At 35.5% G+C, this 12,756-nt stretch overlaps 1 protein-coding gene across 12 annotated transcripts in view; it reads right to left on the reverse strand.

The window, feature by feature from the left end:
• The window catches only part of BTRC (beta-transducin repeat containing E3 ubiquitin protein ligase), a 167,016-nt gene that overhangs the window by 92,254 nt on the left and 62,006 nt on the right, over positions 1–12,756 (reverse strand). For 2 of the 12 annotated variants that reach the window (XM_074339165.1, XM_019724951.2), the window contains exon 2: positions 8,895–9,049. The exons of the other annotated variants lie outside the window; for them this stretch is intronic. The gene's annotated coding sequence lies outside the window, so the exon portion shown is untranslated. The remainder of the gene's footprint in view (positions 1–8,894; positions 9,050–12,756) is intronic. 12 annotated transcript variants of the gene reach the window in all.

A 12,756-nucleotide genomic window follows, 5' to 3' on the forward strand; every position in this document is an offset into this window, starting at 1 on the left:
AGTTAGTCAGGGATATTTTTGCAGGCAGCAAGTCATTAAAACTCCAATTGCCTGGGCTGCATTTTTGATAGTGGTGGGCTATTAGATCTTTCCTGGCCTAGTTTTTGAGTCCACACAGAAAGCAAACTGCCTCTCATCTCAACAAAATGAAATATACATGGGACCAATTGTTTATATAATAATAGCAGTCGCAAAAGGAACAAGAATCTATGTACTTCACATTTTCATCTCTTTGAGTAGTTCAATAAATAATCTCACTATATTTGATCAGAAATACAACCAAATAGAAGCCAGCTGCATGAAATGGCAAAAATGTAATAAACACGCTTCTTTAAGAGAAAAAGGTCTGCCTTTGAGCCTAGAGGTAGCTGCATATCAAGCAAACACTAGAGAGAGAAGCAAGACACAAGTAACCAAAGACAACTCCACAATAATGGCAAGGGACAAGAGACAGGAGGGACAAAAGAGCTCACATTTAGAATACCTTGGAGGCTAGAGGGACTTTTCCCTTTCCACAGGAAATTATGTAGCTTGAGGCTACTGACTGACTACCCAGATCTCTCACTAGTACATGAATGGCTTATTAAACCTAGAACATATCTGTTTTAGTTAACTTCTGGGCAGGGAGGGGACTAGAGGGGGAGAAGAGAACAAAATGTACTTAAATGCTGAATTTTTTTCTCCAGGCTGAATGCCTTTCATCCAATAAGACATTCAAAGCAGTGACCCAGCAAATGGATTGAAAAAGCAATCTTCCGTCCCAGTGCCACATTACCATTCCTATTCAGTATTCTCCATGAGATATCTCAATCAGCTGTGTGTAAGTGACAACGCAGCCCATTGCTGGGTTAATTAAACATTTGACTTTAACACCCTCCCCGTCATTAAGCAAATAAAAACAGATAATTCAAACTGCACTTCATCCTCAGGGTACACAACACACATGTCAAAATTAAGAGAGTCCAAGGCCTCTGGGGGATTCTGTTGGGGCTATAATCAGTTTAAATCTTATCTGGTTTATCAATTATTCTATTGATTAAACCAAAGTGGTTATACACAACTCCTTTGCCACATGGGATTGATGTCAGCAGAGCAAGAAAATAACTCCAGGAGGTTCCAAACGGATTTAAAAAGAGACCAACAGACAGACCAATAATAGTCGATTATTACATACCAGTGATCCATATACTGAAGAGTTGATTCTTAGTTTCAGGCGGGTGAAGTGAACTGTTTCCAACCACTATGTCCCTGCTATACCTTACAGTTGGCTTGAGTAAATTTATGTCTTGGAAGATCAACATATTTTCCACTGATTTAAACATAAGCTAGCGTGCTTGGCAGTTGAAATACTTCATAGATACCGACCCTAAAACTGTAACAGAGAGAATCTGAAACAATGGAAATTAAATTAAAATTTTCTGTAATCTTACCTGTCTGCATGTGACCAGGAACATGCAGGGATGAAAGGGGACATACTTGAAAGTTGATTCTCTTAAAAATATATAATCACCCAGCTATTCCAGTGTCTTAAAACACCATATTCTTGAAAAAAGAGAATCTAAGAAATCAGAAAAACCTTACCATAAATACAGAATCATGGCTCCTTTTATTAATTCCAAGGGCAAACATCTTCAAAGCCATTAATAACAACAAAATGTTACTGTCCAAACCCTAACATATCAAGTTTCTACCGGATTTTTTAAAACACAATTTAGATACTCTCCAGCCCAATTCATTGTGTAATATCCCTTAAAGGTCCAGAACCCTTATCACCTCAAGGCCACGCTATATATATGTGAGAAAAGCACTAATAAAACCTACTAACAACAAAAAAAGGGGGGCAGGGTAGACTACTCCACACCTGAAATGTGCGTACTCTTAGCTATGCTCTTCAGAAACAAAATTTGCTCACTGTTATGTGGGCACCAAAAGTGCAATAGACCATAATTTAACTTATCTCCTTCCGATTTTTTGTTTGTAGGCAGTCTAAGTAAGAAACGGCATTAGCATGCTGTATTCTACACTCACCACTAGAAATACTGAGGGTGCTATTTGTAATTGTATTCTTTTTAAGAGGTTTGTTCTCTGCAGCTGTTTTCTGCTTGCAGTGTATTTTGTGTAATCAGCACATCATCATAAATACATTGGCTGTTCCCCTGAGGGTAGCTGTCAGTGTTTAATTTACAGAACAACCTGGCCAATGTGAATTTTAACACTACAGCACTATGGCAAGGAGTTACCACACTCTGTGAAAAACAGGTTTCTATGAATTTTTATATCAAGAGCTGGTCCCAGGACAATTTAGGTTCTAGAAATAGACTGTTTAAAGAAGCACTTTATACCTAGTATGCAATGGACTCTTTCCCATTTTATAGCCTTAGAAGAAGCCCTGAATTAATGACTAAACCACGAATGGGTACTACCAATTCTGGAGACAAGACTGAAAATCTATGATCACCGACAGGAGGCACTGTAATAAATGTTACTCATCTCTTTTTAAGCTACAAGATACTGAAAAAAAAAAAAATTGCTTCTCCCTTAGAAGGTATGTAAAGGCAGAAGGGAAAATCATTTAAGAAATATGCATATCACTTTTTGCTAAGATGAGCTATATCTGATATGAACGTTCCTTAGGGCTGCTATTAAGCCAGAACTCCAGCTCAAGGAATGGGAAAAATAAATGAAACTAATGACTATTCACACTAGTAGGTCCCCCAAATTATAAATAATGCCTGGTACACTGATTCCCAATAAATGTCTAAAAGGTAACTGTAAGCTCCCTGAGGACAGGGTCTGAATCTTAATTTCTGCCCAATAACTTACACAGTACCTGGTACAGGAGGAGGTATACTCTATATATGAATTAAATGGAATTGTGGCTAGTTGTAAACAGCAATGTTATTTGTAAAGCTTTAGCTCTACATGGTGTCAAAATACATTTTCAAAGTCAGTAAAATGTCATTAAAGCCTATCTAAAGTGTGCATATCATATATTTTAATCATTTTAATCCAAGCTATTTGTACAAGGAACCTAAGTAGCTCAATCTTACAATAAAAAATAGTCTACAAGATAATGAAATATTCAAACTTACATTGTGTTTTAATAATGAAGCTCATATACAAGAGATCAAAACTTTTTTATACTTTATATTTGTTTCTTTCATGTGACAAGATCGAAAGAGATCATTTTAAATGTTCAAAAGGGTAACCATTAACACTTTTCTATTATTGAAGTGCTATTACATGCACACATAAACATTTTATACATCAAGTGATTATACATACGTATTTTTTTGTTAAGGGCTATTTTTACAAGTTAGAATGCCTAGAGTGAAACTGAATCAAAATAGATTTCATACTGAGTTCTCCTCAGTGTACTTGTTCTTAAAGTTGTACAGATTTTACAAAAATCATTAAATTGTGACAAACAGATTCTTTTTTTCAGAAAAGGAAGAATATTACCTATTTCACTTCAGAACATTTCACTTACCCAAATTTTAAACTATTAACTAGCTTTGTAGAATTTGCTCTGATACTGATATAATTAAAATAATCTACAACAATTTTTTAAATTTTATGTAAGCATAATCATATAGTGAAATTTGATAATACCCTTAAATTGACTCACCTCAGTATTTTGACAACCAGAAATAAATTTTATATAAGAACACAAATACTATGTCATTCTTTCTTTCTGTGATGCTAAAACATTTCATAAAGGGAATTCTTTTTTACATGTATGTCATATGAAATGCAAAATAAGAACATGATCCCCTGACTCAGTATATTTGGATTTTTTTCACCAACTAAATTAGAGGTTAGAAGATTTTGCAACTGAATACTTCATAAAAAAATTATGCCTATCTTAATTTTTAATGGAGAAATTAATCACATTCATTCTTCTTAAATTTAGAATTACAAAAGTATATCCCAGGACCTTTTGCACTAAACTGGATGGGGTTAGACTGAGGTCACACTAGATCAGATGACTGCATTCCTTCTCCCCTGGAGACCATGCAGTAGTTCCGTAGGCTGCCATTAGATAGCAGCACAGTCCACACCATCAGTCATATCTCCCCCTCTCCTGTTAGATTGGAATTATCTCAGTTACACACACACACACACACACACACACACACACACACGTGTGCACACGCTAGTTCTAATTCAATTAGTGCAGCCGACAACTCCAGAAAAGAGTAATTCAATTAGTGCATTGTGGAGCTCTACAATACCTCTAAGCAGATGTTCACCATCTTCAGGAACTGGAGCTAGGTTTAAAATACCTGTACCACTCAGATATGCCACTATATTATGTCATTTGTCAAAGTGCTTACATATGCTTTTCTGGCTTCAAAGGAAAGGTGAAGAAGCAAACCCAGGGCTAAGTTCCTAGAGATTTTTCCGTCATCTACACCAAAGGAGAATATGCAATTTTAGGCTGCAGTAATTAAATTACATAATCCAAATTATGTTCAAAACAAGATGTATCACTGTGTTCTAAACTGTTACACACTTCTGCGGCAATGCCTCTCGTTATGCATATCATATTGTAATGAGGGCACTGTCAAGGTGGAATGCATTCATTCGCAAGGACAACCAGAACGCTCACACCCTCCACCAAAACAGGAGATTAGGAAAATGGCAGGGATGATTGTTGGTATTTTCCAAAGAAATACTAAAAGAACCAGGAATATTCACGCTGGGAACAGAAAATATGCTTACAAGCAACATGATAGCTATCCTCAAACATCGTAAATATATGAAAAAGAAGACAATTACTTTTTCTATTACTACAAAAGGCAGAAATAGAATCAGTAGGTGAAAAGTTTCGACTCCTTGAGGGAAAACTTTCTAATAGAACCAACAGTGAAGAAGAAAAGAAGATGCCTCAAGAAGTTCAGCTTGCCAGGGATGGCAGTGATGAAGCCGAGATTAGATGACTCCTGCCAAAAACACTTCATAAAGGACTCCTCTATGTGACAAAAGGGCCTTCATGTCCCTTCCAACGCTGAAATTCTAAGGTTCTATGAATACACTGATTTTGGCTCATGAGGCAAGCCTGGACTTCAAGTAATAACGCTAATCATTATTATGGAGGGGTGGCTATAAAAAAGACCATGGGCTGTGAGGCATTTTCATGGTAATTGATGCATTAATAACACACAAGGGAAAAAGAAATTTTGTACAGTTTCTCTGTGTTCAGATTTAGGAGATTCCATAAAGGTATATATGTCTACTCTGATTTTATAGATAATAACTTGCATTCTTTGTTTTTTTAATTAGTTTCAGATGTACAAAACAATGCACTAGTTAGACATTTCACCCCTCACAAAGTGAAAACCCCCCTCCCCCAATCTATTGCCCCTCTGACATCGTATATAGCTATTACAATTCCACTGACTCTATTCCCTGCTGTACTCCATATCCCATGACTATATATATTAAGTTATAGTTGACATACAGTATTATTCAGCTTCAGCTTCAGGTGTACAGTGCAGTGGTCAGGCATCTACACCGTCCATGAAGTGGTCTCCCTAATAAGACATGTTCCCATCTGACACCCTACAAAATCTTTACAATATTATTGATTATAGTCCCCAAGCTGTCTTAGGAACTTGCACTCTTATTCTTCCAAGATTGAAAAGAATGGTTTATTTTTACTAATTCTCGGGAAATCATCCAATGAGAAATCAATTTCTAGAAGAATGATTTTTGAAAACTCCTGCACTGAGTGAAGACGGTGGGTTCTCCTAACTTAAAAGCAAATCTACTTCAATATTTATGCTTTAAAAATATACAGCAATAGTTAAGGCAACAGTAATTAATTCTCCATATCCCTCCCTTTGGTCTTGCTTTTTGTAATGAGGAAATAATTCTGGGTACAAGAGAGCAGGACCCATTGTTTTACAAATACCATCTCAGCCCTTTCCAGCATGACCTCTAAGCAGAGAACTAAGAAATGTCAGGAACGGTTATCACTATTTTCCCAGTGCATTTCACTATGTGCTCATGATCAAGAACTCCTGCCTTTCACATCTGCAGAGGGAGTGGGCTAAGCTAAACAGCTGTCCTTTCAAACCATCAATAAGCGTTAATTCAAGTACTTTTAACACAACTCCTACTTTTTCATACTTCAGAAGAACTGCAAAAGGTCCTTCTCACTTAAAACTTTACTCGTAAGGTCTATGTCCCCCAAATGGCTTAAGCACACAGCTAACAATACTGCTGCTTTCTTAGGAAGAAAATTTTTTAAATATAAAACATCTGTTGTTTTAAAATGTATGCAACTTAAAACAAACAGCAACAGAAAATTCATTCTACTACTAGAAAATATTTTTCAAGAAATCTACGGTTTGGCTTTCTCAACAAAGATTTTCTATTCATGTTCCATTAAGCTGTAGTAATACAAACATAATGGTTCTTCCACATGACCTACCCATTCATTAACCTTCTTACTATAAATATAAATTTTGCACATTTTAAAAAAGTTATTTTCTTGCCAAAATTTTTAGTCTCATAACCACTTGCCAAAGACATTGGATAATTAAAGCAGTAAATAACATAGCTGGATTAACGTTGATTTGACTGGCAATACTGCCATATAGTAAACTATCAGTTTAACAAACTATGCCACTCAATCTCTTATCTTTACTTACTGCTACCTTCCCAGCTTCCTGCCTCCACAAAAACAGAACCAGAACCTAAGCTGATTCTTTCTTACAATCAACTCCAATAATAATGTACTAACCCCACTTGGTCTCCTTTTGCCCACACCTCACAGCCTGCATTTATGTTCCAGTGTTAAGTTTATTTGGCTCCATCAGCACCACTTCTCTTTAACATTGTCCCTTTTCATGCATTTAAGGCAACTACTTCCAACCCTATCAATGAAAGCAGACAAATGGGGGAGAAAAGAATGAACTGCAAACACCTCAAACAAGAAAGGTTGCTTAAAAAACCAAGTGTCACATTCTGACAGTTCAATATTTCATAGCCAGTACAAGGAATGTGCAGCGACACTGCAACTTTAAATCTTTCCCTCCTATGTCAGTCTCTCTTTCTCTCATTGTAATGCCAAAGGGAACAGCAATCAGAGTGGAGATGTTCAACGTGATAGAGGTCAGGACACCATCGGATCAACGTACCAGAAACACGACCTTGTTTATTTTTTTTCCACAGTATTATTGTTTACAGGGTGCTTTGCTCGTGTACCTGGTGGTTCTTAGCTAAAAGATGAAATTACAGCCCAGGATGAAGCGTTCAGGCACACATCCAATTTGTGTTTCCATCTCAGAAAACAAAAAGCTTCTAAGGCCCTCAGGCTGCCATTCAAACTTGGAGGCTGACATTTTTAACAGCATGAACCAGAGACTGGCAGAGAGAATGATCTAATGCATTTCTGACTTGTCAATCAAAGATCTCACCTCTCCTGTCTTGTAAACAGTTGGGGGCCATCTAACTACATTCATAAACCTAGGGAGAGCTTACTGCCAGCTGGGGTGCTGGAGCCACATGCGCTGGCTTCTATTCACCAAAATCATGATTCAGTTTTATAATCTCACTGTAAATAGTCCATAGGCACATTTCCAGGACTACTGGAATAGAACCAGAGTGGGAATACAAAAGAGATTTTTGTCAAATACGGTGTTATTTTCAAGCTGTTGGAATCCTATACCCATTTTATCCTCATTTTACCAATTACCCCTCACCCCAAAGGATTGCACTATGCTGCAACCGAAATGCTTCAAAAAAACTAATGACCTACCAATTTTAAAATGTAGGGGAAATACACTAATATTTTACTAGAAATTTCCCTTATGTTTTATTACCAGCAAAAAAGCAAGCACTCCCCAAAACATGGCTCATGCAATGGGTAAAACTGCAATGAATAATAGCAATTATATTTTAGTAAAACTAATCATGTGCTTTCTTTCAAATAGAAAACTTCTCTTGCTCATATACATAAGCTTTGTATTTACTAGTTTGAAATAATGCAATACATATTTCTGTGTGAAACATGAAAACAAAATGAGTACTTATCCCTCTTACTCTTTCCTTTCTGCTTATGACCTCTAACACATACACAAAATAATTAGACCAAATCAGGCTAAGACTTGAACTTTTTGTCAAACGATCATATATATGAAAATGAATAAACTTTTTTTAAGTCAGTTTTACAGGGCAGAGAACTCCAATTTAATTCATACCAAGCTATAGATACTAGGCCTGCAACCAAGGTCTCGAGGATTTGAATGGTACACCTGAGAACTTTAAAAGGCAGATGACAGATAACCCAGCAGGGGAAGGTACACTGCAAAATCCCGTTTCATGATGATGTACTACATCCTAAGCCCAAATAACTATTTCAAAATATAATAGACTTGTTCTCCAGAGTACTGGGCCAGAGAATACAGAAAAGCTCAAAGCTACTCAACATCACTCTCAGGAAAAACAAAACTCATGGGTATCACCTCCCAATAGTAAACTATTGCAATTCGTAGAGGCCTATGCAGCTAAACAAGAGATTGGTCTTTTTCTTTTCTTTTTTTCCAATGAGGCCATCATAAATAATCTGGTTTTCTCTATTCATGAAAAATGACCAGAAAAAGAGTTTCCTAAATGCTGCCTATGTCCAAGATTCCAAATCTTGACAGTCCACATAAAATACCAAGTCTAGAAACTAATGCAAGGAAGGACAGCAAGACAATAAAACACTACCACATAAAGTAGAACAAGTGAAAGAAGGTACAAATGACTACGGCAGTCACAAAACAACCAACAGTGAATCCTGAACAGCACAGAAAGAACTCCTTGGTACTCTGGCCTCTACTTGGCACAAAGATGGCAATAACAAGAAGGTAATCTCAGAAAATAAATAAAGTAATATGTACCTCTCCAGAAGGTACAGGTGCGTCTTAACTGCCCACAGCAAGAATTTGTCTGGTAAGGACAGTGCATCCACAGACTTTTCATCAATTCCATTCTTCCGGTCTGTTTCTTACAGTGGGGCAACTCCGGGCTCCCTGGGGTACCTGTACTCTTCCTTCTGCCATTAGGGGTCATATTGAAGTTAGGGCAATTAGGAAAATCCAGTATTATTCAATATAAACAAAAGCAATAAACCCTCTTTGTGGAATGAAGAGTTTAATTTTTCAGATTAATCCAGAAAAATACAAAAAATTTTAAGGAAATCTGATCGTCTCACAATAAAAATGATTTGGTTTACTCTAAATGAACCTATAAACGAACATAAATTAGCCTACAAATGGATTTTGTGTGTATATATGTGCAGATACCACCACCAATTCAATTCTTTCTCTCCTGTCACGTCATATATGCTATTTGCTAGTTTTCTTCAAATTACTCATTCAGCAAAACTTTATAAAGCACACACTCTGTATCAAGCACTGTACTTGAAACCGGAAATATAAAATGATAATTTATCCTCAAATTAGCCTGTAAATGAACATTACCTATATCACAGACATGTCAAAATACTTAGCAATGGAGGAATCTATTACTACAAAACTTAAAGAGTATTTAAATAACCAAGTAGGCATCTTGAAACACAAATAAGTGCAAATGATGTCATTTCTCCAAGACAGTCTACTAATTTCCAGGATAAGGTAAAATGGAGCAAATTCAGGCCATCTCTACTTTTCTTGTTGAAATATATATAAAAGTTGAAAGGCTAGAAGCTGAACAATAAATTTCAATGTTAGCTGAAACGTTTTAAAATCCAGAGTCATACTTTCTTTTTAAGAAGCAATCTTCAATAATATTGTTCCAACATTTTGCACATGTACTTAATTTTGTATCTAATCAAGACTACAGGGTCACTTTCAGTGTGCCTAATGATTTCCACTTTTCTCTAGACTGTTGTTTATCACTAGTGTCATCATTTTAATTTTCCCAGTATCTGTTCTTTTATAGAACAAGGGTAAAATGCAATAAAATAGTCAAATAATTGCATAAACATACACTGCTGTGAAGATAAAGATGTTGACATCATTGAAACTGAACTGTCAGTTGGCTGGTAGTGCCAGTTTAATAGCTTGAAATGTGCATTTGTTCATCAAGAGTCCAAATTCAGCATACAAAATCCAATTCACAGGCGATCATCATAGTGTGAATTGTATGAAAGCCAAATGTATAAAATTTGAGGACTGCCTGTAAATCAGACTCAGCATGTCTTTCTTTTTTCCATGTAAATGTGTGGTTTTTGGAATAATTGTTTAATTATGACTTCTTTCTGAATACAGAACACTTGTATGTATATATGTGCAGGTACCACCTCCAATTCAATTCGTTCTCTCCTCTCACACCATATATGCTATTTGATAGTTTTCTTCAAATTGTTTAAGTTCATTCATTCATTCAGCCAAAGTTTATAAAGCTCATAGTCTGTATCAAGCACTGTACTTGAAACTGGAAATATAAAATGAACGAAATACAGTCCTACTCTAGTATGCACAGTCTACTGAGGAAATAATTACAATAGCCATCAGTGCTATGACAGAGTTATCTATACTACGCCCTGTGTACAAATGTCCTGACAAGGTGAAGGGGGAGAGCGAAAAGACCAGCAATGCAGGGGAGGACATGTATTTTCAGTAGGGTTTTCCAGGTAGGGAGGACAGGACATGCAAAGACACAGATGCATGAGAAAACACAGCACCTTTGGAGAACTATAAATTTAAAATGGCCAAGAATTACATGAGAGGGAAGTGGTAGAAAGCTACTCAATTACATGAATGGTAAACCATGTTCAAACTTTGTTCCGTTTACAAGCATGTGAGTAACTGACCATGAGATAAAGAGTGACCAAAATCAAAGCAACCAGCTGACAAATGTAGAATTTGGACAAGAATATATAGTAATCCTCCCTTATCCACGGGGGTTACGTTCCAAGATCGCAGTGGATTCTTGAAACTGCAAATAGTACCGAACCCTATAGATACTGTACTATGTTTTTTCCTATATATACGTAATTATGATAGAGGTTAATTTATAAATTAAGCACAGTAATAAATCAGCAATAATAACTAACAATAAAATAGAACAATTATAACAATATACTATAATAAAAGTTATGTGAATGTGGTCTCTCTCTCTCTCTCTCTCTCTCTCTCTAAATATCTGGAATTTTCCATTTAGCATTCTCAGACCACAGTTGACCATGGGTAATTGAAACCAGAAAAAGTGAAACTGAAGATAAGGGGGGACTACTGTAGTTGAAATTCAGAAAGTGTTAGTATCAATAAAATGGTAATATCTGGAAGGATATTTAAAATATTTCCTCTATCTACTTCTCTGCATTTTCTATAATTAATGTTAAATGTTTTATTTTTATATTTTATAAGAAAATAGTAATAATAAAAATATTTTAAAATAAAACTGTGTTTGTCTGGGTGTGTCTCCGTGTGTACATACATGCAGGCAGGGATGGATTAGTCATTCTAAACTGAAGGAAACCAACAGGCTGACGATTACCTTACAGTGGAAGGATTATGGGTGATACTTTCTTGTTTATATATTTATCAAATAATTTACATATTCCATAATAAACAATAAATTAGTTTTATAAGCAGGGGAAAATGTGAGTTATTTTTCCCCACAAAACAAAAACATTTTGATTTGACAGTATATTCGAACACCTAATGTAAGGGATGTAGGTGGGATAAACATAAATCAAATGTCAGTATATGTACAAAAAAGACCTAAATTTTTTATTATACAAAAATTGTGCTCTAGTGAGATTATTCATATACAATAGAGGGGTGATCAGCTAGGGTTTAATAAGTGTTTCTGCGGTGGGATAATTTTCCTATGGCATTGTTTTATAAAAAGATTCGAACGTTAATTTACATTCAATGTGATAATCCATATTCCTCTAAAACCTCAAATATAGTCTTATATACACATGCACATATATTCTGAAAAATGCTTAATTTTGCTAATATTATTCCATTTTAACATTTTACTTAGTAGATGGCAAGATTTAGTAGATTTCTAAGTATTCTTGAACAATAAAATACATATCTCCCATGAAGTCAACCTTCAACAACTTCAATCTTTGACAAGGGACCCTAGCTAATATTAAAATACTATAAGGTCCCTTTAGCTCAAAATTTCCCTAAAAGTACTAGCTATACTTGACACCTAAGATATTCTAAGGTCATATTAAATTGTTGGAATTTCTCTTCTCTTTCAATGTCTAAAGAAAATAAAGGATCTTTACTCAGCGATTTTTAGCACTTTCTCTCTACTGATCATTGTCATTTAATAATATAGACCATAAGGTCACCATTTGCTAAGGATGAGCAAATGACTCCACAAAATACATATGCTGTTAACAGAAATCCTCAATCACCCATATACTTTCCAGGACAAAACAATCAAATGATGAAAATGAAAATATGTTCAAACTAAACATGTACTCATAGAACATAATATTTAAACATTTTCAGCATCTTCTCTGTCACTAGTTTAAAATGTGTGGTTTGAGATGCCAATAATCAAACTATCCTAATGTTGTCATTTCCATCTGAGCTACTGAGGATAATCCAACAAATGCAACAATGACTCCATGAATCTTCCTTTTCTGTTATCATAAAATTTTGACTTCCTAAGATGCTTCAAACATCCTACGGGAATGCAATGATTTCAAAGGGAAAAAATGCCATAAAGCTATACTAAGTCATTTCCTTAAACATATTTAGCAATATTAGTAAAAATGAGTATTTCTACTGG

Source organism: Rhinolophus sinicus, linkage group LG07 (assembly GCF_036562045.2).
Source record: "Rhinolophus sinicus isolate RSC01 linkage group LG07, ASM3656204v1, whole genome shotgun sequence".
Lineage (NCBI taxonomy): Eukaryota > Metazoa > Chordata > Mammalia > Chiroptera > Rhinolophidae > Rhinolophus > Rhinolophus sinicus.